Below are 24,770 nucleotides of genomic sequence, written 5' to 3' on the forward strand. Positions count from 1 at the left end.
GGCATCCCACAAGCGAGGCAGGGTAACTGCTGTTACCATCGGCAGCTGGGAGAGGGGCAGCCCCAACCTCCCCGCGCCTGCTCCTCTCCTCCCCCAGCTACGGAGACAAGCAGTCTCAGCAGCACAAAAGCCATGGAAGGGAAGGGTAAGGTGCGAACAGTCATCGCACCCTTCCTCCAAACAGCAAGGTGCTAAGCGCCATAAGGAAAACAACCATCAGGCAGGGCCCAGGTTCAAAGAGCTGCTCCCACCAGGGGGTCAGACAGTCAGCTATCTGGCTGGGGGCTGCGACAACAGCAGCCCCCATCACATACACAACAAAGACCGAGGACCTCCCTGGGTCCTATAAATGAGAGCAGCATGCTCAGAATAAACACAATCTGTTTGTGGACCCTGAATGGGGACCCAAGCAAACAGGAGGTTCACTGTTTACTCAGTGTCTTCCAAATCTTCTTTCTTCTTTACCACAAAACCCTCCCACCCTACAAATAAGGGGAGAAGCGCAAAAAGAAGTACAAGGCACTGTACGGTGCCCACAACAAGTCGTTGGACACAAGAAGGCGGCACTGGTCCGAGGGGGCAACCTCAGGACCCGGTGCCCAAAAGTATGATACCATCATGATATGTGCTATTGTTATTGCCATAACCCATATCTGTACAATAAAATCCTATGGCCTTTTATTGCCAACACTTGAAACAAGTTGTGAGCCTATCATTACGGGTGAGGGTTTGGGGTTCGGCCATTACTAATGCATGCATATGGGTTCAGCAGTTATTCCAAATATACACGAAAAATGATGTAATACGTGTCCTTGGGTATAGTTCAGCGTGATGGCAGTCCGACTTTCGACCATGAAAGTCCACATATTGACTCATTCAGAAAAAATAGTAGTACCAAAAAAAAAAAAATTCAAGTCCATTGCGATCCCTGGTAGGCTACTCTAAAACACCTGAAATAGAACCTTTGAACTACTGGCTACACAAATTCACCTGCAGCAGACGCACAAACCTACTGAGCCGCCTTACCGACTTCAAAGGAACCTTCATAACAGAAATACAATGGAGACGTGGTAACACTGACAGTCCCTGTCACTGAGTACTCACGTTGCCACATGCACGGCTTAGGAGCAGCTGGCCGGTACCCTTTCACAAATAGGAACACATGATGGCCAGAGCTCGGCGATAATGTATCGCCGAAGGAGTTCGAGGCCGGGGGCTCAGCGCGATGCAGGAGATAAGGGTTGATGAAAAGCAGCCGGGCCGCAGCTATCACTTCATCATTTCCCTCCTCGCCTGTGACGCAGGCGGTGCCGCGGGACGGAGCCCAGCATCCCGGCTCATAACAGAGCCTGCTCCAGGGACCCCCTCTCCTGTCAGAGAGAGAGAGAGAGAGGGAGAGAGGAGTGCGCGCGTGTGGGCCAGGGGAACCCGTGTACAGAGAGACCAGAGCCCGTCCAGAGAGAGCTTGCACAGTCACGACACTCATATCCTGTCATGACGGACGGAGAGAGAGGACTCTTGAACTAGTGCCTGCTCCTCCAGACTGAGAGAAGCTCGCACTCCGACCAGCCTTCCGGCTAGAGCTTTCATGACTGCTGCATACTGAGTGCTTGCACAGCTGTTGCACACCAGAACACCGCCTCAGGTTTTGCAGATCGTAACAGCTGCACATTGGACGGGATGTTGTAGCTTCACATTGTCTGAGCTCCGGCCATGTGTTTACAGGTACGTTTTAATAGTGGGTAAGATTGAGCCTGAAACATCAACGTTGTTGTACACATTCTCTTCTGAGTCCCCCACGATTGCTGCATCACTCTTCTTCGTTTTTAATGTCTTCTTCATTTAAAACTGTGTGGGCATTGCTTTTCTTTCTTTCTTTCTTTCTTTCTTTCTTTCTTTCTTTCTTTCTTTCTTTAAAAAATATATATATCGTTGGTTCCCTCCTTTCTTTAAATGTATGTTCTCTATTTTCAAATTTGGAGCCAATCAATCAATCTTTCTTTCTTTCTTTCTTTCTTTCTTTCTTTCTTTCTTTCTTTCTTTCTTTCTTTCTTTCCTTATTTAAAAAATATATATATCGTTGGTTCCCTCCTTTCTTTAAATGTCTGTTCTCTATTTTCAAATTTGGAACCAATCTTTCTTTCTTTCTTTCTTTCTTTCTTTCTTTCTTTCTTTCTTTCTTTCTTTCTTTCTTTCTTTCTTTCTTTCTTTCTTTCTTTCTTTCTTTCTTTCTTTCTTTCTCTCCTCCCTCCCTACCTTCCTCCCTCCCTCCCTTCGTCCCTTCCTTCCTTACTCCCTTCCTGACCTTTCACTCCTTGCTTGTTCTCTCCCATTGCTGTTTTTGAATATCATTTCTTCCTCCATTCCCTTCCCTCTTTTCCCTCCATTATCCCTTGGTTCTTTCTTGATCTGTCGCTACTTTCTAGTTCCATAATGTTACCTTTCTATTTCTTCCTGCCATCGTTTCTTTCTTATTTTCCTGTCTCTGCTTGCATATGTCCTTTTGCCCTAATACTCTTTCATTCTTGTACCTGTTGCATTTTCTATTTGCTTCCTTTCACCACTTAATTCCTCCACTGGGGTCAGTCCTATTCCCTTCCTCCCGCGGGCACTATTCCCTGGTCTCTGTTGTCTCCCACTCCTTCTTGTATCTTGCACATTTTCAGTAGCCACCGTCTACAGAAGAGCTAACATTTCCGTCACCCACCCATCTTTTCCCTGACACTGTTCGCTCCACACCCATCATCATTTGCCAAAGTGACTGCATTGAAAGCACTAACTACATCGGTGAAGTGGGTCATAAGGAGATCTAAGAGGTGGCCCCGACACAACATTCCCTGCATTTGACTCTCAACAACTCTGGTTGAATTTACGCGTGTACACCAACCTGGAGAAAAGGCCCCCTCCCTCCTAAAACCCACATTTCTCTGGTCTAATGTCCGTGGTATGCCTAACAAAATCTGTGTGTTCTTAAAGGGGCACTCCTAATCGTACCTTTCTCTCGCCACATGTAATGCTGCTAAGTGCTACCAACTTTAGTGAGTGATTTCTGCAGCCATTGAGTCCCCTGCCCCCTCATTATTGGCTGGTTTCAGAGCTTTGGTTGCTAAATGTTCCAGCAGATCCGGAACTGCCTCAACTTCCACTTCAAGTTAAGTCCTTTTTTTGGCAGGTATACACTTGTGCTTCAAACTACAAACTTCAAGTATCGTAGCTCCACGTAGCATTTACTTTTGGTATCTGTATAATTCGCATCTTTTTTTTTGGGTGGTGGGTAGGTGGATGCGGGGTGGAGGGGTGGTATTCAGCGTGTATTGCACCCATAGACAATTGCATGGAAGCCAATGAAAGCGTTCTGCGGTCATTTTGATGCTAGCAGAGGGATGCACGGATCAACATTCGTTGGCCGACCAAAGCCCCTTGCGTGCCTGGGAGGAAGGGAGCTTGGGTGATTAGGGGAGGCTGGCATTCTAGGTCGGCGGCCTCTGGTGAATATTTTCATTGGAGGGCGCCTTATAGCCGATTGTGGCGCACACAAATGGCAGACTCAAGAAGTCATATAACAGAACTGTATTTGGGATAATCAACATGAAAAGGGGAAAGGATTAATACAGAGGTAACTTCTATATAGGTCGGGCTTTCTAAAGCCTTACCTCCTAACTCACTTTGGGTCAGATGCATTTCTAGGAAATAGCGCAAATGAAATAAGAGCGCAAAGAATGTGCTCATTTAATTTCCGCTATTTTTTTAGAAATGCGCAGGTCGGCTTATTCTCAAAGATGACCTGTGCATTCCAGGAGGAACTGGACAGTGGGGCACACATGCACTGCCAGCCCCTCTGCATACATGTATGCTGGGAGCGCGCTCCCGACACTAAAGGCTCCCAGCAACCACGTGGTTGCTGGAAGCGCATTTCACAGAGGGAAACGATGAACCAAAAAAGCGCATTTCCACCACAGTTTGAGGGAGGCAAATGCTAGTGTGGTGGCCTCTGTGGTTCAAACCGTGGCTGCCACACATCAAAAACAAATCGTGGCTGGGTCAGAAACCTTGTCATGATTTGCGCCTCCCACTGCTCCTGTTTTACAAGGCACAGGGGATGCCTCTCGTTTCATGGTACTTAAAAGCGCATTCCGTTTGTGAATACGGGATGCGATTTTAAATGCCCCGAAAGGCCCCCTTATATGCGCAAAGGGGAAAAATACTTCAAGAAGCAAATAAAAACTCACCTGTTCAACCTCAACCCAGGCTGAACATAGTTTTCCTCTTCGTTTTCTGCTGCCTGCTCCCTGGCTCTGCTGTCCCTGTCTGTCTTTTGTGCGCTCTGAGGCCCATGGGCATGTGTCGCTTTATACAAATTAAAATAAATAAACATAAATAAAAAGGGGTACCTGAATGAGCAAAAACGAGATGTACTCATTCAGATGCCTGGCACTTTCTTTGGTGCAAATGACGAGTTGCACTGCCCTTAATCTACCATTGAATCTTCTTCTAAAGGGCTTTGCTGTTCCAGGACCCGGGGAACAGGCTGGGCGACTCCGCTCTCACAGGGACACCTCCCTGATCTAGGGGTCTGTTCCCCAGGATACTCCCCTCCCTATTGTCCGTTCGGTAACCCATATGACAGGGCCATGACCTCTCAGGGTGGGAATAGGGACTCCTCTCGACGTCGGGTAGGCTGACTACCCGGGTGTATACCAGAGCTGGTCTTACCCCAGAGGTGGAGGGAGGGCGTTAGGGGGCAGATCCTGCCCCACTGAGTGTGCATTGTACACGACTGCTGGTACCACTGTCCCTTCCACGATACCTGCAAGCCTCTCTCCTGGGCAGCGATTTCTGTTGCCCTTTTCAGAACCACACCTCCCAGCATAACACTTGGGCACAACTAAGACAAATCATAAGGAAAAATGGGTTCCTTTAAATTAATCAAGAAAATGCCAAGGCACTCTTGTGGGAAAAATCCCATATATTTTCATATGCGAAAGTTAAGTGTATCAGAAAAATGAGTAAGGATGAAAACACCATTTAACACAATTTGTTTAAAAATTAAGTTTTTTAAAATATAATGCATAATATATATACATAATGAAAAAGAAAATTGTGTTTTATTAGTAAACATTCTCAATTTGTTTCACAGAAAACATACAATATATGCGAAGTGGATGTAAAGTGGCAGTCTGAATCAGGACCCTTTGCTTTGTTTTCCAGAGCGTGTTAACGTTAACGTTGGGATCATTTGTTTTCAACACTCTTCAGCAGTGAAACATCGGGGGTCATTACGAGTCGGGCGGTAAGGGATACCGGGCACCGGTAAGGAGACCGATGCCGGTAATCCCTTACCGCCCGATTCCAAATCTGACCACACGTCCCTTACGGGTCCCGCAAAGGGACCAGGGCGCTAATAACGGGCTTGCCATTCGCAAGCCCGTTATTAGCGCCCTGCCCGTTCCCATTGAGCCCTATGGGGGCTCAAATGGGAATGGGGAATGGTTTGTTCAATGGGGACTTACCGGTCCGGCCAGGGTCAGAATGCACTGGTAAGTCCCCATTGAACAAGACCGGACTCGGACACGGTATGGGAGGCTGCCATGGTGCAAATAGCACCATGGCTACCGCCCATCTCGTAATGAGGCCCATTGAGTATAAAGCAGCTACTACTGCTTTAAGGAGAGGGGTCGCTGTGTAGAGCGGACATGCTCCACCCCCATTGCATCCACAAAACCACATGGGATCCGCGAAGCGGCCGCAAAGTGGATGTAAAGTGGCAGTCTGCAGTCCGCAGACCGCAACAGCACCAGTAATATATCGAGGCTTTGCAGCCTGTTCGCAACTTTGTGATCTGAACCATTGCTGGAAAATAACGTGCTGAAAGCTAGCATACCAGCAATAACTACTGGAGCGTCTCATTTTCCGCAGCTTGGAGACTGCGGGGTGAATCCTTTTGTTCCAAGCAGCCGTATTCACACCAGTGAAACATACACGGATTAGTCTGGAACTGCAGATTGCAGCCGTGTATAGAGGTGAAGATTCCTCATACGTGAACGTTAGTAAAATAAGAGCAACTATAGTATCCGGCTCTGGAAAGGCCGTGAGGCAGTATCATGAACAGGCCTCCACGCGGAGAGGCCCCGACCGTCAGTATACATCTGGAAAGTTCCCCAAATAATAGAGCAGAGGGTACAGGGGAGGACAGGACCTCAAACCTTTGTGAGGTAGGGGAACAGCCAAGGGACGAAATCATGGACAATAGGATACAAGAAGCACACAAAGACAGGCGGAGGCTGACTGCTGAACAGGGAACCTGCCCCATTGATGTCAGGGTCCAAATAGGACTAACAATGGCCTCCCCGCTGAACATTTAAAAAAAGGCAGGGGTGGAGGCTGTCTATAAGGCTGGAACACCGGTGGTTCGCATGTGTGATGAAAATTCTGATGTTTTAATTAAATGTGCAGAAATAATACCTCTCAATGAGCCTGAAGAAGAGTTGGAAAATACACCCTCAGTCCATATATCAGGGGGAATCCTGTTAATTGAATCAGAAGGAGACCCAATGGAAACCACTGACCAACAGTCTGCATACAGGTTTGGAAAAACTAACCCAAATGGCCAAACACAAAAAAAATACAGGTTCAGTCTTCACTAAAATGAATCTGGAAACCAAGTGGCCTCACACCCGTAAACCTATTGTCCAAACAGCGCTTCTTCTATCGTAGAGTAGAGAAAGCTAACTTACCTGGAGCAATGCAAGAGACGGAAATAGAGAACACACGTTAGACGGAAGCACTCTCACGTGTACATCTGGAGAGAGAAGAAATAGCAACAGATACAGAGAACCTTGATAGACCATGTGAAGTCATAAAAGAGGTAATCTTGGGTAATACTCTCCCAACTAACGACTTGAGGGCTGTGACAAATAACAGGCAGTTAACCTTCAAAAGAAAGATAGCTGATGACCAAGGCCAGGGAGAATCAACATGGGGGCTAGAAAAAATTACAAACTGTTTGTAGCGAAATCGCAGCAATGGAGCCCACCTCGGAGCCCCAACAGTAAACGCCCAAGAATGTTATCCAATTCCGAGGACAAGCTACGGATCCTAGACAAATGTTTGAATGATGAAGATCTTCTGATGGATTTGGCGCTGCAAAGGTGGAGGAGAAGTCTTTCACAAAGCCATTGATTGATGCAAGTTCTATAGCGGCCCTTACACTAACTTTGGCACCTTTCCGGAAATTACACGAAACATTGAGCGACCAAATCAGAGACCAGAAGACAGTGATGGCCATGCTTCATTCGAAAATCTTGTTTGTGGAAGGTTTTGTAACTGCTATCCAAGGGAACTTGGAAACAAATACGGAGCAGATTACAAAAATTCTCCATAGTATTATCATTCTGATAATAAAATAACAAAATAAAAGATGATCTGAGCTCAAGAGACAAATAAAAGAACGCAAATGTTAAGGAGACAACACAGTGGACAGTGTATGTACAGTGAACTCACCAGGGATGCCCTCTCACCAGGCATCCTCAATTAAACAACGGGGGGTTAAAGTCACGAGGAACCTAGTGACAATATTGAGCAAAAAGCGTTTGGGGGATTCCCAGGTGGGACTTGAAAGTGAAGCCACTTTCATTGAGCCCAGAGAGGTGGGAGAAGACTCTCAACCAAGAGACTCACCACCCATACACCAATTAAAACAAGGAGAGGAAACAAGTACTGTAGAAACTGAGTCACTACCTAATATCCCCAAGAAGAGATTTGAGATTTTTTCCAAATTGACTGAAGGAAAGAAAAAGGATCCAAATTCAGCAAATTCACCTCAGAGTATGAGAGAGTCACTAAAGTTGAAATTTAAGAAACAGAAGAAACAAGAGAACAAGAAGACACACCTCTCACTTAAACAAAATAAAACCTCACTTGCAACCCTCGATGAAGGAATCTTCTCTAATGAGAAATGTAATAATCCCTTAAATTGTGAAACCAGTTGCCAAGTGTGTAGTGGGAAAATTGATGTTCCATTAAAGATAAACAAGAAGACCTCACCAGTGAGCCTACAAAGACGAGGAAGAAATCATAAACGTCTTATCGAGGACATTTGTGAGGAAGAAGAGACAGTGGATCTGATTAACCTTTCAACTTACATTAAAACCGAGGATGAGGAGAATAGTGCTCAAGGTGACTTGCAGGAGGCGCAACCCCACAGATGGCTTAGTACCTTAGAGGATCTCAGTGACTCAGAGACAAGCATCGAAGAGGATTCCAAAGAAGCTATAGATTCACCTTCACAAGTTAAAGGAGTGGTAAAAAGAAAAAGAAATTTCTATACTAATATGGAGTTTGAATCCCCGAAAGAATGAGAGATAGTTCCATGGGACCGGAGGATGGTGCAGTGGAATTACAATCAAACAGCTTCTACCCCTTAAAAAGGGTATCCATCGACAGGGGCCCATCAAGCGATTTAGGACCTTGGAACAAAAAAGAAAGCAATTGACGAGTGTATCGACCACCAACTGGAAGAAGACCTCAGGGCCTCCACAGAGGTACCCTAAGAAAGTGGGAAGAGGTGCAAGTCGTGGCCATGACTCAGTATCTGAAACCTTCAGATGAACACTGGAGAGAGTATTATTTATAAAATACGACCTAATACTAAATAGGGCCAATGTGCTGCTTCTCTTGCATTGCATTCCGGCATATAGACCGATTCAGTCTAAAGACTTCCACCTGATAGGATTCCCAGAAGAAGAATGGTTGGACAAAGTCGTGTTATATCTTTCATCACCAGTGAAAAAAAATCAACTGCTTAGAGAAAAAGGACGGTTATCATCAATGGGATTTGCACTATGAAAATATGATGTCTCCAGCACAAGAGCAGAGGTACCAAATAAGGGGGAAAGAGATGTTCTAATCAAGATCAGCAGGTTAAAAGGAGATGCAGACAGGATAAATGGTCTTCCGGTCCGATCCATGCAACGAGCCAGAAAAACCTTTTTCGTATTACAGTGTGCAACAGTAAATTAGTCAAAGAGACAAGAGACAGTGATGAAGTCCAATGGCTGGGGAAAGGTGAAGCAAGCTGCGACTGGTTGGTAGCTGGCAGCTTGATGGCATAGCGATTAAAACAGAAGGATGAAATGGGGAAGGAAATCACCCCTTACCAAGTTTTGCCCAGCAGCTGGAATAACAGAGGAATTTCACATTTATTCGGAAGTGGAGACCTAAAATTTAAATTGGAAGATTATGACATAGTTTGCTTGCAAGAAACCTGGCTGCGGGAACCACCTTTTTTGGAAGGTTAAACGATTTAATTAAACCCAGCTGTAAAGGACCCAAGAGGCCGACCTATGGTAGGCCTTTTGTTGGCAATGAAAAATTCATGTGGCTTTAGAGTAATCTGGTAAAACAACCACCACAGTTGATCCAGACCCTGATAATAAGGACAGGCTCTCTACAAGCGAAAACTGAGGGGACACTCTCGTTACTTAATTTGTACTGGAATACTGTATCATCAAATGGAGGACAGTTTGTAAGATCTGTACAAGACATGATAGATGAAGCAATGGGATCCTGGACACATTTGGACATCATGATTTGTGGGGACTTGAATATTCTCTTTTTCATTAAGAGATCAAAACAAATAAAAGAGCTGATTCCGTCGGCTAGTCCACAAGCAAGTGAAGCCACTTTCATTGAGCCCAGAGAGGTGGGAAAGACACTCGACCGAGTGACTCACCACCCATAGAAAGAGGTCTCCTCTGGGGAAGGCATTAGTAGCCAGGAATATCCACCCATAACAGGTATATCGAAGGGGACATACCAGCTAAGCCAACCTGGAAGAGGGGATGGGAGTTAAAGATACTAGATTATATTTTTGCCTCAGAAAACCTACTTGATAACCTGTTAAGTATGAAGGTGATGGATACGGAATTTAGTGACCAAAACATCATTAGAGTAACAATGAAAGGATGGCCAGTTAACCGAGATATTAGCATGCAGGTAAAGCTATTAGTGGGACCCTGCAGAAAGAGATTGAAAATTCAATGGGAAAATAAAAATGATGTTGTGGAACACCAAGAGAAGAGTGGACGACCATCAATTTATCAGATCTTCAAATCCTTTAAGGAAGAGTGGATTGCTAACCAATGCCCGAGATTTATAACCTGCCATGAATTTGATCAAGAGGTAGCCAAAAGGAAAAAAGAAAACTTAAAAGGTTAAACAGAAGATGCCAAAATGTGAATACTGAGGCTTCACCGGAAAGATCAAGACGACCAAAAAAAACAGTTTAAAAGTTGGCCTAAGGCTCATAAGAGTGCAATGTATCAACATGATGCAGAAAACATTTTAAAGATGTGGCCTCTAAAAACACGTCTGAAATGTGGAGGATATTTCACAATATAAGTGTGCCCCAGGCATTTTTGATCGTAAATGCAGAACCAGCTGAAGTGTGGGTGGAGCACTTCAGTGATCTTTTCTCAAAAAGTGCGCAAGCAGCAAACAAGGAGGAGCAGAGCACTGGAGATAGTGGTCCTTCCCAAATGAGAAAGGTGATCTCATCAATTTGATTAAGAAGGCAAGTAACTCCAGGGCCTCAGGACCGGATGGCATTACAAACATCATGCTAAAGAAGGAACCAGATAAATGGGCCAGCACGATGTACAACCTATTTGAAACAATCAAGGGGACAAGGAGAATCCTAGAGTCTTGGACTAGCTCTATAATAATAGTCCCCATATTCAAGAAGGGTGATAGGTCTAATCCTAAGAACTATAGGCCTATAGCTCTACTCAACGTAGTAGGTTAGATTTTCAGAGCCCTGATACTAACGTCACTTACAATGTGGTGCCAGAAGTCTGATCATACTGACAAATGGCAGGCTGGGATTGTGAATGGCACCGGAACTGCTTTAAATTTATTTTTGATCAACATCTTAAAATCTAAAGCAAAGATGAGGAACAACTCATAAATTTACCTTGCGTCAATTGACCCAACCCAGGCATTTGATACCATTGACAGACAGAAGCTCTGGTCAGAATTAAGAGCTTGGTGTGCACACAGGACATCAGGGATACCTTGAAGTTACTTTACACAGACCCTGCGGGTGAGATTGGATAATAAATGAAAGTTGTACGACCATATCCCAACATTGAAGGGGCTGAAGCAAGGTTGCACCCTTGCACTGGCTATGTTCAATTTATTTATATTGGACATAGAGAATGCCCCTATGGCAAAAGAAGTCTCCCTCCATGCATAGCAGGAGAAATGGTTCATCGCCTTCTATATGCAGATGACCTGATCCTATTGGACCAGACACAGGTGGGCCTGCAAAGACAGCTGCAGGCATTGGCCAGCTATATGGATACCAATGGATTGAAAATCAACATGCTAAAATTGGGAATACTGATATTTGGTGGTAAACAAGTTAATAAAAAGCACAATCAGAAATCATGGTACCTAAATGGAGAGAAGATCTTGGAACTTAAGACTCTGACATATTTGGGCATGAACCTAAATGACAGTGCAGTTGACGCTCAAAGAGAAGCATTGCTTCGAAGTAAGGCCAGAAATTAGGTGGCACAGGCATGCCTTACACAACGGAGGCACTGCAAATTCTCTTTAAAACCTGTAATTGAATTCTACCAAATGAAAGTCGCACAAATTCTGACCTACGGTGCAGTGTGTTCATTAGCTTTATCGGCAGTGCTTTGGCCAAAATTAAAAAGTATATTTTGACGAAGAGTATTATCCCTAACAAAATGCTTGCCTATTTAGGTTGTAAGACAGGAGCTGGGCCTCACCTCATTATATTCCATCACGGTGTGGAAAACGCAGTCGTTTTATCGTAAATGCATTTCAGCAAACAACGAAGGAGGCTTCAAAGTCTTAAAAAAAGCATTACAACTCAATCCGGAACATCTGCTGATGACGTGGAAGGAAACTTGCATGGCGATATTACATGAGTTGAATGTGTCCGAAGATACCTTGCAGATGAATCCAGAGCTGGTACAACGGAAATTATTCGACATGGACTGGATCGAGACAATAGAGAGCAAGAAACCCTGAAACTATAAGTGAAGCACATAACCAATTTAAGAGCCAGGGGTATTCCCCCAACCTATCTGTCAAGATTCCCATGTAGTCACTTGCGGTGCCAGTTCATGTGCCTTCGTATAAATCTGATGCCAACAAGAGAAGTAATGGAAGTGAGAAAAGTGAAATCATTGCAAAACTATGTCTGCAGACTGTGCAAATCCAGGCCAGAGACACAATGGGCCTCATTACGACCCAGGCGGTAAGTTACCGCCTGGGCCGTCACTTTACCACCATGGCGTAAACTACGTTTACGCCATGGTGGTTGGCGGACTTACCGCCCCATTCCGACCTTGGCGGGGCGGTAAGTCCCCAATCCCCATTTACCCTTCCCCATTCCCATTTTTGCCCCATAGGGCATAATGGGAGTGGGGAAGGCGTTAATTACGCCACCGTAAATTACGGTGGCGTAATTAACTCCATGGTCCCTTAGCGCCATGGATTTTAACACCCGCTAAAAGCGGGTGTTAAAACCTCCATGGCGCTAAGGGACCTCGTAATTGGCGGTAAGGGGTCGGCGCAGCTAACGATGGCGTAAACCCCTTACCGCCAGGGTCGTAATGAGGCCCAATACCACTTAACTGTGACATGCCCTATTTTGAGAGGTATAAGATCGAAGTGGATCGGAAGATATCTCAATCCGCTGTCCACTATTTCGGCTGAAGACTGGTGGAGCATCCTACTCCAAGGAGACCAGGTCTCTTTAAGACTTGCACTATGAGGCTTTCTAAAGGAAGTATTTGCAGTTATTGAGGAAAAGACTGAAAATAACTCATTACTGTAACACTGACCGGTTCAAGGCAAACATGTTATTGATCTGGCTATTATGGAAAAGTCGTAATACAGGGGTATTTACTGCTAAAGTATTTGTTTTTTGTTTTGTTTTCTTTTCTTGTTCCTAAATATTAATGTTTATAATTCTGCTTATCTTTTCTTAATTTTGTATACTGAAACATAGCAAAAAGGTTTGATTTTGAAACCATACACTAATAAAAAAATAATAATAATATATGCAAATCCAGCACATGGCTTAATAATCAGCCTGCTTAATGTGTTTTCACAGTAATGTAAAGTTTTACAAAAATATTGAAACAAATGTTAAAGAACATATTTTTAAAGAACATCCTTTTAAACAATGTGACTAGATTGAGTACACACAAAACTGGCCCCCTTATTTATCAATGAGGGGTTGTATACAAAGATAGGGTTCCTGTTCTCACTACATGTTTCTGGGTGTTATTCTCCCTTCTTCAGGTGAATGGAACTCACTCTCTTCCTGCAACTAAAGTAATACAATTGAATAGAACCTCAATCTAAATAAAGATAGAAGAACAAATCACACTTCTACAGAACATCTCGTAGGGATGTTCTAACCTTGTATCATGGTTGTCTATTAAACATAATAAAAAAGATTGTGTAAACCTGGCTATATATTCAATCACTAATTGAATCATTATTGTGAATGATGATACTTGTTTCAATTCAACTTGAATATAAAGATTACTCACCGTTGTGTGTGCCCACTACATATCAGTTGATAAAACTGCAATGTAAAATGAATAGAGATGTTGATCAATTCTGGGATGTTGTCACCTACAATAGGTGTGATAAATATGATCATTGAAATTATGTAGATCAACTTACTTGTGTTCAAGTAGAGCAACCTCTCAAGGGTTCCTCTACTGTTGTGGCCCTGACAGAAGCCATGGTCCTGAAAGAGACCAGGGTTCATATTTTAGATGAAATATCCTGACTATACGGGATCTATATACTCTAGAACCCCCGTTCACGCACGCTAAATGATCGATTAATCCTTACCTCGTAATGTGATATGGAAAGACAGGTACAGGATGGAAAGCAGCTATCAAGCAGCTTCCCATCCTGAAGCCATCTTTGACTATGTGAAAGGATTCACATTATCTGCGTGCGCCTAGCACATCACAAAGATCACATGATACGTCTCAAAACCTTGTATACCGTTGTCATCAGACCTTGGTGGCAATCTTCAAATGGCCAAATAGACATGACATTGAATTAAACTTGACACCCTCATGTCCATGACCTAATATAACGATGTATTAAATCCCAATGATGCTGTTGTCTATGACTTATTATATTATCTGCTCCATTGGCTCCTGTTAGTGTATATATATTCGATAGTAAAAGAAGAATCAATTTGGATTGTAAAAAGAGATAAGTGAATCAAAGAGTATGATTAAATACGCCATCATATTTTTTAACCAACTAATACAACAAAACCATCTCAGACTGAGATTAGTTTGCGTTCTAAGACACTCTAATCACCTAGTACCATAAGCGATTATTACAATCATTAATCTCTGAAATTAGGCAGCCATTTGGTAACAACTTAATAGACACAGGATTAGATATTACCATAGAGTACCCTGTCTTTATTCTTATTGAGTGGTACGTTTGGTCATGATGATTATTTTACATTGAATTGAACACATTGTACACTTCAATAGATCGTAATCATATTGTGTGGGATGAACATCTAGATTCAGATGATGCAATAAAGATTTTCTGTGTAAGGAAATGTTTCTAACTGAGTCAAAGCATTCATCACCCAGATGATGTGCTTAAGTGGGTATCAGTTAATATTATCCCCACCAATAATATCGCCATATATATGGTCGTGGGGTAAGGCCATAGGCGATATTATTGCTGGGGCTAATTTATGGGCTAAATGGGACCGGGAGTTGCAGGGGTGACCCCGCTCCCTTTTAAAAAATATGGGTGTTGCGGGGGTGTCCCCCACAGGTTCCATAGGTTAATATCGCCGCAAAAATATGTCAATATTTTTGTATGGTGATATTTTTGCGGGGATATTAACACATGAACCCTAAAGTGAACTCTAGGGTTATACTTGTCTATTTGGCAACAACATCTTTTTTGCAATACATTTAACAACGTGGAATACAGAACAAAGCCATGGAATATCACATGCTTTGTATGGTTTAAATAATCACGTAATCATACTTACTTTGATCCTTATTCTCATACAAGTCAAATAATCTGCAGGAATAGTCTTGCGCCTGCATTGAGTTTGTACTTACAATACCACATGTCATTTACATGTTCAATCTGAATGTCCTAAGTTCATATCAGCATTGGTATATCATGAGCAACGACTAGGATTACATTTTCTCCACATATTATTGAATCAAAGGGTAATTGGAACTCAATCTCTTGCATACTGGGATATTATTACACATACTGTGGTAATATAAAACCTAAAGATAGCAGCTGAATTCAAATTCCATATTCATTCCACGTGGTGTTAAACTGTCTAAATGTTCCATCCATACAACTTCTTTTTGAAGTAACATTCTTACTAGATCACCACCCCATCTCTGGGGTTTATTTTGGTCAAATATGATTATGTACATTTGGGATATGGTATGATGTGACTGGATAAAGTGTTGTGATACTGGAGATGTATCAGATCTAGTTCTAATGTTGGACTTGTGTTCTGTCCAACGCATCTTAGCCTTACATGTAGTGATAACTACGTGCAAGATGTCACATGGGCACTTGATGCCATAGACAACATTGGTGTAATCACAAGTCGTAGTGTAAAAGCAAAAGGAAATACACCAAACACTGGCTTATAAAGATTCACAGATCTTTATTCTACTGCGCAGTTACAAAGAAACACATTCAGATAGCTATCTGGCCCTCAGTACATCACAATGAGTACCAGCCGTTCAGTGTGAGGAGTGAGAGGTACTGGACATCTGGACATTCGCTTATTTATACAGTTCAGTAGTAATGTCCAGCCCCTCTGCAAGTTACAAATCTGTGGTCTAGAGTTCGTGCCAAGTTCACTTATGGCTCATACAATAATATGCACACGGATTACATTTGGTTTAAATTACAAACAAGTTACAATGGCAAATTGTATTCCTGGATTTAGCAGTAAGTCTTAGCACATATCCCTTCACAATGCAGTTCTGCCAGTGTCCACGCTCGACATTTGCATTACATTGTCCTCGATTTATGTTCGCGGATGAGGCTTGTTGGTGCAGACAATCCTAAGACCACAAGTCATGTTCGGGACAAGGTCTCATTACCTAGTCGAAGCATTCCTCGGGGTGTGAGAACTCGTTTCTCAAAATCATTCAAATTTGTCCCATCAAAGTTCCCCGAGATGCTATCATTCCATCGGCCAAAGAATAGTGCCCTTAAAGAAGCATAACATGCAGTAGTCAAAGGTAAAGGATGAATATACCAGCCCAACCCCTTATCTCCGTGTTGCAGTAAATGCAAACAGACCCAACAATTAGACCTATTAAAAATGGCCTGTGTGGCATTCATTATGGGTAATAAAGTATTATTGTGGTAACTCTGTCTGTGTTGAGAGTCTCTAGGAGATAGAGTGTGCAGATGCACAAAAGGTGTAGAAACAGTAGGTACATTTTCAGTGGGCAAAAGAATTTCAAGTGGATGTACTTCTTCTAAATCCCAAAATCCCAAAGCAATTACTATTGTGAAGCATATTAACATGATTACAAGACAACAATACATTCTAAAAGGCTATGCATTCGATTGTCCATTGTTTCGATTGGTCACACAGTCACTTATTTGTTCCGTACGAGTGGGAGCGATTGCTGGCATTGTTTCTTCAAACAAAATACTCCAGAGTTTATTTGCTGGCGATCTCCTGATTGCGCGTTTTCTTAGTCCTTCCCTATCCCTAGCCAACAGATTTCCTTGTGTGCAAAAGACCGGGCAAAAAGACAAGTCCTATGATGATTCTCTTGGTGGCACAGCCAAACCGTGCAGTAAGTGTAGCTACGTGGGCGCAGATCGTACCTTGTGACTCCTGGTACGGCGTGATCTGCGAACAACGTGTCGTTGCTTCCTGATGGAAGTGGTGGATTTGCGACAGAACCTAACAATGGTGAAAAAAGATCTGTAGGAGAGTGTGGAGATAAAGCAGCTGTTTCCCCAGGCCGCACGGGCTCAGGGAGATTCTCCGAAGCACTCTTGATGCTGCTCCATGCTGAAGCAAAACAAGTAGGGTTTTCTGTATCTTCTGTATCGTGTGGCAAAGGGAAGGGAATCCTCTTGACATGCGACACGTGAATCCAGTACTTTCGTCCAGTCACTCGTACGGCAGTCTGTGTGGCCAAGATGACCTGATGAGGGCCCCTCCAACGCGGTGCGAGACAGGACGCTCTTTCGAATGCTTTTATCAGCACCCAGGTACCAGGCCGAATACTGTGACCTGGCCCCTCGTATTTAATTGAGAGGGCTTCTCGCACCTGTTGATAATGAAATACAGATTTTTAGTTAACCGGTCACAGTAGTCGGAAAGAAGTACATGTTCAATGTCCCGCAAGGCCATAGGCTTAGGCAAGTTCCAAATGTTAGCTGGCCTACCCATGACAACTTCAAAAGGGGAGAGCCCAGTCCTAGTCTGTGGGGTTGTTCTCATTGATAATAACACGATCGGTAAGGTGTCCGGCCATTTCAATTTGGTGCCGGCACACGTTTTAGCGAGCTTGTTCTTTATAATTCCGTTGTGTTTCTCCACCAATACAGCACTTTGAGCATGTCTAGCCAAATGGAACCATTTATCGATCTGTAATCCCGCGCATATCTGCAGAATTACAGCAGCGATAAAATGTGGACCATTGTCCGACCAGATGACTCTTGGAAAACCAAACCTAGGAAAATATTCCTTAAGCATGGTTTTCGCCGTTGTCATTGCTGGGTCATCTTTAACAGGAAAGGCTTCGACCCATTTACTAAAGGCATAAATAACAACCAAAATGTACTTATAGTTATTGCAACGCTCCATTTCAATGAAATCAAAGTGGATGACTTCAAAGGGGACAGAAGGTGGGCCAAAACAACCCCCTGGAGTCGATGTGCCCTTTCCCATATTATGCTGTAGATAGATCATACAGCTCTGGACAAAACGTTCAGCTGTTTTTGAGATATTATCATTCACCCAGACATTTTGTAACATTTTGGAAACTTTCCTCGCACAGATGTGGGTGGGCCCATGAGTCATTGCGACCATCGTTGTAATGTATGTGTCTGGCAGCAACCATTTTCCTTCTAACTTGTCCACTCAACACCCGTCATCATCCAATTTTGCCAAACCCTCAGCCCATTGTTTAATTTCTTCTAATGTGGCCTCGGCTTGGATATTCTTTACAGATTCAATACCTTCATCCATAGTCCAAACAATTGTGGCTTCCCTTGAAGTATACATTTCTGAATAGAGATCAGTGGCAGTTTGTCTGGCTATCTGGTCAGCGAAAGCGTTCCCTTTTCCTACATCATCTATAATTTTCTGATGTGCTGCGCATTTCATGATCGGTAACTGAGTGGGGAGTGCAAGCGCTGAAAGTAACCGTACTGTAAAGGAGCCATATTGGATCTTTGTTCCATGTGAGGTCAAGAAACCTTGTTCTGGCCAAAGTCTACCGAAGTTGTGAACCACCCCAAAAGCATACTGGCAATCAGTATATATATTTACTGTAAGCCATTCATAAAGTTCACAAGCTCTGCGGCCTGTGCGGAGTTATGCATGATTCTCGTGGTTTCCACAATCGTGCTCAATGTGGTGATTGCATAAGCAGCCATGGATGTACCATTCGGAAGTTTGAAACAGGAGCCATCATAAAACAGCTCCCCTTGTGGGTTATTCAAAGGAAAATCTTTCAAATCGATTCTGCCTTTAGTATCTTGCTCTGTGGTGTAGAGGCAGTCATGTGACGCTTCGTCACTGCAAACAGTATCTTGCGGGAAAGGTAAAAGTTCAGCCGGATTCAATACACAACACCTCTGAATTTTGAGGTGCGGTGCGAACAAGATCAATTCATATCTTGTTAATCGTGCAGAGGTGAGGTGTTGCGTTTGTGTTCTGTTTAATAGAACATCTACAGAGTGAGGTACCATCAGGGTTAAAGCATGGCATAGGACCATACCCTCGCTCTGTTTTACAGTTGCAGCAGCGACAGCTCTCAAACATCTTGGCAAAGTGCATGCAATAGGATAAAGGGCGGAAGAAAAGTAGCCGCACAGCCTATTCTTCCCTCCATGTTCCTGTGTTAATACAGCCAAAGCACATCCATCACGTTCATGCACATACAATACAAAGGCCTTTTCATAATTTGGTGTGCCCAAAACTGGTGCTGAACACAGTGGAGTCTTAAGCAGATCAAACGCTTGCTGGTGTTCCAAGTTCCACGGAAATGGCAAAGAAATGCCCTTCTTTGTCAGAGCCAACAATGGTTTAATCGTTAACGAGAAATTCGGGATCCAATGCCTACAGTAAGAAGCCATTCCTTTCAAGGCTCTGACTTCCTTCTGTGTATTTGGGACAGACATGCTAGAAATGATTTTAATCCATTCAGGCGTCAACCTTCTTCCCTCCTTTGACAGGATATAGCCTAAATAGGCGACCTCCTGTCGACAATATTGAAACTTTTTCAGTGAAGTTTTATGTCCATGTTTTGCTAGGTGAATAAGCAACAACACGGTGCCCTCCTTACAGGCACTTTCTGAGTCAGCAGCTAAAAGAAGATCATCTACATACTGAAGCAGTGTACAAGTGGTAGGCAACTTCAGTGTGTCAAGCTGCTCTTTCAAAGCCCTACTATAGATGCTCAGACTTTCCATGTTACCTTGCGGCGCACGGGTAAATGTAAACGAGCGTCCCCCTAAGGTGAACGCAAACAGGTATCTGCTATCTTTGTGTATAGGAATGCTAAAGAAAGCATTCTTAAGGTCTACAACACTAAAGTGAATAGCAGAAGCCGGACTAATGGTTGGTATTGTCGTCACATCAGGCACAATAGGAAATTGTGGAGCAACAATCTTATTGATGGCGAGTAAATCAATGATAAAACAAAAGGGAATTGCATTATCGCCTTTCGTATATACAGGCAAAATCGGACTATTGCACAAACTACCTGCAATTTCTTCGATTACCCCACGGTGTACAAAATATCGGAGATTTTGCACTTCAAAGCTTGCTCACCGTCAACCGAAATCTTAAACTGAGGAATATATGGCAACTTTACTCCGTGTTTTAAAATGATTTTAACAGGCTCAATTTGTACAACACCGACATAATTGTCATCAATCGCCCATAAACACTCCGGAACATCACTAACTCCGGCGGCAAAGTTCTAGTCAGAACTGAGAGACAGAAAGTTGCTGTGGTGAAATCGTCAAACGTACTCCATCCGAACAACAATGAATTACCGCATTTAATTCTTTCAACAGATTTAACCCCAACAAATTCTCTCCACAGTTCGTTCTCAAAAGAAATGGACAGTGGTCCGTGAATGGACCCAATGTAATCGGTACCGGCAAAGAAACCGGACAGACTACTGGCGTACCAGAAAACTCTACAGAAACATTGGTTTTCCCTGACAGATGAATGTTTGGAACCCGTGAATGGTCAATGGAACACTTCTGTGCTCCTGTATCTATCAAGAATAGATGTTTCCTATTTCCCACTATCATTTTAACATAGGGACCTTTCTGGTTAACGGGAATAAGCGTCGTTTCCAAACCCTGCTTCGGGGAATCCTAGCGAAACAAAATGTCATCAAAAGGAAGGTCTTCAGAGAGATATGCAGCAGAAGGATGATCAAAAATGTTTCTACTATCCACACTCAGTGCCTGATTATCCTGTGAAAAAGGTTGCACATTTTGATAAAACTGACTTCTACCAGGACCTCCTGCCCCAGGGCGGCCTCTGGATCATCTACCCCTGGTACCAAATGTGTTATTCGACCTTTGCTGGAGGATCGGGCATTGTGCTCGCCAATGACCCTCTTGTCTGCAATAAGCACATTGGTTCGCGTGTACAGGACCCAGCAGTACATTACCCTGTGGAGCACATTGCCCCCTAAATTGTGCAGTACCCCCTCTAGGGCCTCTAACAATTTGTTGCAGTAGAACTTTAGTTTTCAGGTCTCCCTTTCTCTTTTCAGTTCTCTCTTTTTCATTATTGACTTGGTTTTCATAGTACTGAGCCATATTCAATACTTCAGACTGAGACTTAGCCTGCCAAGCGCTGTCAGAAGACATAATTTGCGACTGGATGTCAGGCAACAATCCACGCACAAATTTGTCTATGAATCGTCGTTTTCCAGACTTTGTGCTCAAATCTTGTCCACTGGAATCTGAAAACACTTGTTCAAACCAATTAAAGAATTTGGTAGCACCCTCAGACTTCCCTTGGACACAAGCAGTAAGTTTGTCCCAAAAAATCCTTCTCTCAGGAATTATAGTTTTTAATTTTGTGACTATTCTATCAGGCAAAGTCAGCATTACCTGCGGCGGTCTCTCGCCAGCTGGTCTTTCTCTATCTTGTCTAACCATATAATCCCACGTGTCCCCTAACCCTGGTACATCGTCCACAGTCCTAATCTGTTTCCACAAATCAATAGGTAGGAGCACAGTAAATAACAAATCTATATCACTCAGAGTAAATACTGACGACTGCAAGACAGATTATATCTCTTTGTAGAACCCCGTTGGATTCTTCCTAATATCAGGAATGGATTGTTTAATGGTGTTCACTTCATGTCTTGAGAACGGGACGTGAACAAACTGTGATACATAATCTGCAGGAATGTCATAGGCAGCTGCACCTGTTCCGGGATCAGCTGGAACCTCGACTTTTGGGACAAATGTTGGCAGAACCTCTCTCATAGGCAACTGAGAGATAGGAAACTCTGAATGCTTACTTAGCAACAGAGCTAAATCAAGCGCTAAGGCAGCTGAAGAAGTGTTAGACGAAAAAGCTCTCTTATAGATATTCAATAATTCTGCGGGACAACAAATCTTTCTTTTTATACATTCATCCTGCAGGTATTCTACCATTACCTGAATCACTTTCCTCTGCATTTCTGGTGTATACTGACTATACTTGTCATATACTTCTACGGGAGATATCGACATGTCTGAAATCCATCTAATCACATCCTTTGTGCAAATTTGTGTTTCCTCACTAATCGACTTACAACAAGGAAGGAACCGTTTCTGTACAAAAATAGCATTCAAACTACCACCATCAATTTCTTCATTCTATAACCTTTCCAACTCCCTTCTATACTCAAAAACCCTCTCGACGTGCTCATATACCTTCTCCACAGTATCTCTTGAATATGCTAAAACATTCAGATCCTTCAACCCTTGTGGGAGACCTATATCATCCAATCTGTTCCACATTATACATAAATGAATTCCCAACCCTTCGATAAAAACATTTTTCTCAGGAAAACTTTCTAGATTAGACAGTGTGGCAAAAACATCAGATTGTTCACCCCTCTCCATGCACTGTTCGGCCCATGCAATTAAATTGTGCTTTCTCTCTTTGGACACAGTATTACGAGTTACAATCTTTGATTACGCTCCCTTATCAACTACAAGCGAAACAGAATCACTCGCAAGAGGAAGAGCAGATAAATCTTGTACAATCGGTAACAAAGGTGCAATCACTGGTGAAGAAGACAGATACACCAGACCCGTAACAGTAGGCAAAGGCGGAGGTGCAGGTGGAAGAGTAACAATAGGAGCAGGAATTACTATGGGAGGAGGAACAACAGCAAGAAGAGGTAAAGGAGCAGGGATAGGTACATACGGAGTTGGCGCAATGGCACCAGGCCTTCGTTCATTTAGAAGTTTGTCAATCAACTCATCAGACACATGAAAGTCTTTAGACGGGTACATTTTCTGAATACCAAGCTGAAAAGCCCTATCTATATTCCTAACGGACTCAGACTGTTTATTTTGATCATACAACAACGCTTTTTCGGCGTTGGACATATGACGGCGCGCATGTTTTTCTCTACTTTTAAATTACTGTATAGCATCTTTCTTCCAATTCTGTAATATATCAAATGCTGCAGGTCTAGTCTTTTTCTTTAATAATATAGACTCTAAATATTCTATACAAGGAATATCAAAACTACCATTGGTTGGCCACTGAAGTTCGGAAGCATGTCTAGTTTGTCTGTGCCAAATATCATTAAACACTATACTACCAATGCCGTTCTTACAGTACATAGTACACGCCGGAGACCCCTCCTGTGGCACCGGTCGGCCAAATTCCAAAGATTGTCTGTCACTGCGGAATAACGCCCTGAAAAAGGCAGACAATTTCTCAGGCATATCAGATTCCTGGTGTTACTTGGTCAATAATTGTACTTGCAAGAACAATTCGCCAAAACAAATTATCAGGATACTTAAGAATCGGGTCACGACTCACCTGATCAAAGGACAAAGGAGATCCGATCGGATTACAAAGGACAACAAAGGACCCACGTGGTTGGTGATTTGGGCAAAAGTGCCTGCCTCTATATATGGACCCTCGTCAAGATGCTGTCTCGGACTGCGGGCTCAACGTCTAGGGATCGGATCATGCAGTACTGTTGAGGTATCGCTTCTCATCCAAGAAAGGGGCCCCCTTTTTCACCGTCCGATCCCGGTCCGATAGCCGCGTCAACCTTCAACGAGATGGCCTCAATCTTAAGTCTTCCTATTTGGGCACCATCTGTAAAAGCAAAAGGAAATATTGAGGCTGCGTACCACAAAAGGAAATACACCAAACACGGGCTTATAAAGATTCACAGATCTTTACTCTACTGCGCAGTTACAAAGAAACAAATTCAGATAGCTATCCGGCCCTCAGTACATCACAATGAGTACCAGCCCTTCAGTGTGAGGAGTGAGAGGTACTGGACATCTGGACATTCGCTTATTTGTACAGTTCAGTAATAATGTCCAGCCCCTCTGCAAGTTAATAATGTGTGGTCTAGTGTTCGTGCCGAGTTCACTTATGGCTCATACAATAATTTGCACACTGATTACATTTGGTGTACATTACAAACAAGTTACAATGGCAAAGTGTATTCCTGGATTTGGCAGTAAGCCTTGGCACATATCCCTTCACAATGCAGTTCTGCCAGTGTTCACGCTCGACATTTGCATTACATTGTTCTCGATGTATGTTTGTGGATGAGGCTTGTTGGTGCAGACAATCCGAAGACCACAAGTCATGTTCGGCACAAGGTCTCATTACCTAGTCTAAACATTCGGCCCGCGGACAGTCTAACCATTAACTACGTGCAAAGGTCGGGAAGGCTCTGTTGCAAGTTGGAAACACAGTCCACCATTTTAGAACACAGAATCACATGTGAACAGAAATCAAAATGGCGGATGATCCTAAAATGGCGGCGAAGTCGATCTAAAATTTGGAACTTTGCAACGCGGTTTTCTTCGCAGAGTGACTGGGCTTAGGCCAATATATAGATCAGAAGGAGGCGCGATATGATTTCCCATTTAAGGGTAGAATGGTGAAGAGAAATTGCTTTGCCTGTGTACCGATGATTAAGTGTATTGCCTTTGATAATTGTATTGCAATGTTGGCAATTGTTGCATTGTATTGTATGGTGCCTATGAAATGTTTTACCCTGCTTTGGGTTTGTTAATGTCTGCTCTGATAACCAGATCTCATATTGATTCACTTTTCCAATATGCAAAGGTAGACAAAATTGGAAACCGTGGCTCGTGTCAGGGCCACAACAGTAGAGGAAATCTTGAGAGGTGGCTATACTCGGACAAAAGTAAGTTGATCTATATAATTTCAATAACCATATTTATCACACCTATAGCAGGTGACAACA

At 43.2% G+C, this 24,770-nt stretch overlaps 1 protein-coding gene across 2 annotated transcripts in view; it reads left to right on the forward strand.

Annotated features, from left to right (window-relative positions):
- The first annotated feature begins 1,348 nt into the window (after positions 1-1,348).
- Positions 1,349-24,770, forward strand: part of SLC18A1 (solute carrier family 18 member A1) — a 367,959-nt gene continuing 344,537 nt past the window's right edge. For both annotated transcript variants that reach the window (XM_069617961.1, XM_069617962.1), the window contains exon 1: positions 1,349-1,725. The gene's annotated coding sequence lies outside the window, so the exon portion shown is untranslated. The remainder of the gene's footprint in view (positions 1,726-24,770) is intronic.

Source organism: Ambystoma mexicanum, chromosome 10 (assembly GCF_040938575.1).
Source record: "Ambystoma mexicanum isolate Mex_15411 chromosome 10, UKY_AmexF1_1, whole genome shotgun sequence".
Taxonomy (NCBI): domain Eukaryota; kingdom Metazoa; phylum Chordata; class Amphibia; order Caudata; family Ambystomatidae; genus Ambystoma; species Ambystoma mexicanum.